This window comes from Nematolebias whitei, chromosome 15 (genome assembly GCF_014905685.2).
Source record: "Nematolebias whitei isolate Nwh7 chromosome 15, NemWhi1, whole genome shotgun sequence".
Classification (NCBI taxonomy): domain Eukaryota; kingdom Metazoa; phylum Chordata; class Actinopteri; order Cyprinodontiformes; family Rivulidae; genus Nematolebias; species Nematolebias whitei.
The window spans coordinates 37,683,063-37,686,885 of NC_056512.1; the positions used below are offsets into that span (position 1 = coordinate 37,683,063).

A 3,823-nucleotide genomic window follows, 5' to 3' on the forward strand; every position below is an offset into this window, starting at 1 on the left:
ACAGGGGCTGAGGGTGAGGACAGGAGTTGAGGGTGTGGACAGGGGCTAAGGGTGAGGACAGAAGCTGAGGTGAGGACAGGAGCTGATGTTGATCAGAACCTTAAAGTTTAGAAGAAAGTCTGAGCAGATGACCTTGATACGGATCTACTGTAGACTGAGTTTCTGGACATTTGATTACAGACACACATTTAGGATTTTAACTAAAATATTCCTGCAGGAATGTTGAATGGATCTGATGCAATGTTTCCATGGTAACCACACACCTGAGTCAAGGCTTTGTCCCAACTGTCACACAGGCACATTTATTAACAAACAGCTGTAACTACTAAATGTCTAAAAAATGAACTATTTACATTATTAAATAATCTCTTCAGCTGCACCGCCTTCACGTTAGTAAGCATGTGTGAAGCAACATGTGAGAGAGGAGGGGCTGCGTGAAGTTGGACAGGCAGAAAAAGGAGAACTACACAAATTTTCAAGTCTTACAGTGAGAGGCAGCGACACATTAATAAAGCAGCCGCTTATCATATCGCTAAAGACACGGTCCTTAGCGGCTAACAAGATGGCTAACTTTATCCGTCTTGTTCCACAGTTGAGACTGGGACCATGTCTTTAGCGATATGATAAGCTGCTGGTTTGTTAATGTCGCACCACCTCACTGTTCCTCTCATAAGGCACAGCACAGCTAAATGAGTTTTATACCGTGGTTTGTTTCAGGGAAGGAGGCTGAAAACACAGTCGGAGCTGCAGCTTATAACTTAACTTATAGTGCTGTTTTAAATGGTGAAAACGATTCGTAGTTCTGACCTTTGGTCGGGACTTGTTTTCAGCATTGTCTACAGAAAACATTTTTCTGCTGCTCATCTGACAATTTAAATCCAAACCATCTCCCAACTGGAACTGGGATTTGAACCGGCGACCTGCTAGCCGAGAGGCAGCAGCTCTACCAGTTGCACACCGTGTTGCCAGGATGAAAACAAATCATTAAAACAATTATTTAAATGCAACAATTACTCTGCTTTTATCAATAATCCTGATTAATAAACAGGATTAAATCACAACCTTGACTTTAAAACGTGAGTAATGTCCATTAAAAACAGGCGATGAGGTGGTTTCTCATCACTGACCACATGAATCACTTTGTCTCAGTCAATATATTGTCAATACTGACACAGATATCAATACTGATATTGATACGGATATGTTTTAATAATGTAAGTGGATGCTATTCCCAGTTTTTCCAGTTGGGCTGCGGTGGTTTTGCTGGTTTTCTGTGGTCGCTGCTTCCATGTGTCGCTCTCGTCACAGTTTTCAGCGAAGCAGCAACTCTCTGCTCCTCCTCCTGTGGGAGGCTCGTTGTTCCCCCTCCTGGCAGATGTTTCCTTGTTCCTGATGGGGGGGGGTTTGAGTCTGATCAGTGTGTCCTGTCACTGCGTGTCAGGAGGATTGATTGACAGGTGTGATTCTGAACAGAGAGCTCTCGCATCCGTCTGGAGCTCCAAAACTCCCAGCAGTGCATCAGAAAGAATATTAATATTTAAATTTGATTCATGTGTTCTTCAAGAACATCTGAAGCAATTGATGTTGAACAGAACTGAACAAAAATAAGGTCCAACAACAGAAACATTCCCATGGTCTTCCTCTGGCTTGTTGATTTAAAGGCTTTGTTGCTGAACCCGCCATGGAGCTAATTAAACACGAGCTGCAGAAAAGAGGATTTTCTTCCGCTGTCAGGTTCTTCCTGCTCCTTTCTGGGATTTGAAGTCCCCCGTCACATCATACTTCAAACCACCGACAACTGCACGCTAATCAATACCCGAGCTGATGTTCTTGGCTGACATTCGGCTGATTTAAGCCGAAAGTGCCAAAGCTGCTCTCAGAGGAAGAAGAGTACAAACTGTTCTGAGTTTGTTTGAAGAGTTCCTCCATGTTCAGGTCCAGTTTGAACCCGTGTAAAAAGAAATGCTCGTTTGAACTCAGCTCGATGAATTTGCACCTAAAATTTAAAAATATTCTAATTAATGGAAAGTAAAACCCCCGTCTCCATTTCTGGTTTCTTTATGTGAAGATGTTTCAATGTTCAACCGACCAGCAGCAACTTCCTCCTCCATCCCGTCTCTGACCCACGTCTTCTTATTTTACAGAACCAAGTCCAGAATCAGCAGCAGGACCACCAGAACACTCGGGTCCTCATCAACAAGTCAAAAACTGTTTCAGTACATCTTTTCCTCACTTTAATGATCCAAAATCCTTTTATTAAACAGTAAAAATTAATCTGACAAATAGTGTGGAGTGGAGTAGGAGAAGCTCATTTTGCCTAGTTCAGTCCTCACTGAGGGAACACTGCAGGTAATAATGTCCTGAGAGCGCACGCTGTAGCTGCACTCACGCAGAGATATGTAGGAGATGTATGAAGGCAGCAGACCAAGAAGTGATTTAAAGATGAAAATGTACCAGTGAGAGAGTCTGCGTGAAGTTAATGATGTCCAGTTAACCAGTGAATACAGGGTGCAGTGATGGGTATGATAATCACAGCCAGTTATGAATCTTAACGCACCGTGATAGACATCATCCAACATCTGCAGGGTTCTTGTAGGAGCGTTCATGTAAATAATGTCACTGTAATCAATGGAGGGAAGGAAGGTCACAGATACAAGGTGTTTACCATTCAGAGTTAGACAGGATCTATTTCTGAAAAAGAAACCCAGTTTAACTTTTAGTTTCTTTACCAAGTTTTCAACATGAGGCTTAAAAGAAAGATGAGAATCAACCAAGATACCCAAATATTTATAAGAATTCACTAATTCAATAGGGACATCATTCCAGGATAAAGTAGAAGGAAGGACTGCTGGGACCGACTTCCTAATAACTCAATAATAATAACCAGACAGAGTAATAAGAATAAGAAACCAGACATAAATGGAGACAGTTGTTTTACTCTCTGCTTTATTAGGCAATAAATTATATTATAATTATAATGTTTTTATAATTCTAATAATAATAATAATAAATATGTAGCAATAACTTTGTTAATAAGTGTTTAATAACAGGATGATAATGTATTAACTGTATAATATCATGGTAACAGGATAATAATTGCGTAATAACAGAGTGATAACTGAATAACTGTGTAATAGGGAAATAATAGTAATAACTATGTAATATCAGGGTAATAACAGTAATGTCCTAGCTGACAGATTTCTTTCATGCAGAATTTAGTATTTTTATTGTGAACGTGTGAATCTAGTTTAGGAACGTATTAAAATATTTCATCAGGAAGCACAAACCTCAGTAGTTTAAAGCTTCTAGGACGAAAAAGTTTGAGTTAAAGATAAAAAGATGCAACAGCAAGTCTGTACTTGCGTAAAACGCTGAAGGAAATGTCAGAAATGGATTTTCAGGTGAATATTGAATCTGATCAGAGATCAAAGAGGAGATGAAAAATAAAAATATTAAATGATCTAAGACGTGATCAAAGAGTCCAAACATGCAGAATAAACCTGTCTTACCTCTGAGAGCGGAGGAGATTCCTGCATAAACAAGTGGGTTTCAGTGCATGAGGTCCACACTAACAGGTGGTGAGATGAGCATCCGAGGAGTCGGGAGGAGGAGGAGGAAGATCTCTCTGACAGATCTGGATCTTTAACTCCTTCTCTCTCCGCCTCGCTGCGACTCGGAGTGTTTCATATCCTCAGACTGAGCTGCTTCATCCATCTGGAGCATCAGCAGCCATGAAGCCCTCACTTCAATCACACCACACATGGATTAAATTAAACTCCCCTCAGGCTGCAAAGCAGAGGAGGAGGAGGAGGAGGAGGAGGTG

General features: G+C 40.8%; 1 protein-coding gene across 1 annotated transcript in view; it reads right to left on the reverse strand.

Annotated features, from left to right (window-relative positions):
* The window catches only part of doc2a (double C2-like domains, alpha), a 44,441-nt gene extending 40,871 nt beyond the window's left edge, over positions 1-3,570 (reverse strand). The window contains exon 1 of the mRNA XM_037688640.1: positions 3,510-3,570. The gene's annotated coding sequence lies outside the window, so the exon portion shown is untranslated. The remainder of the gene's footprint in view (positions 1-3,509) is intronic.
* Positions 3,571-3,823: the final 253 nt, after the last annotated feature.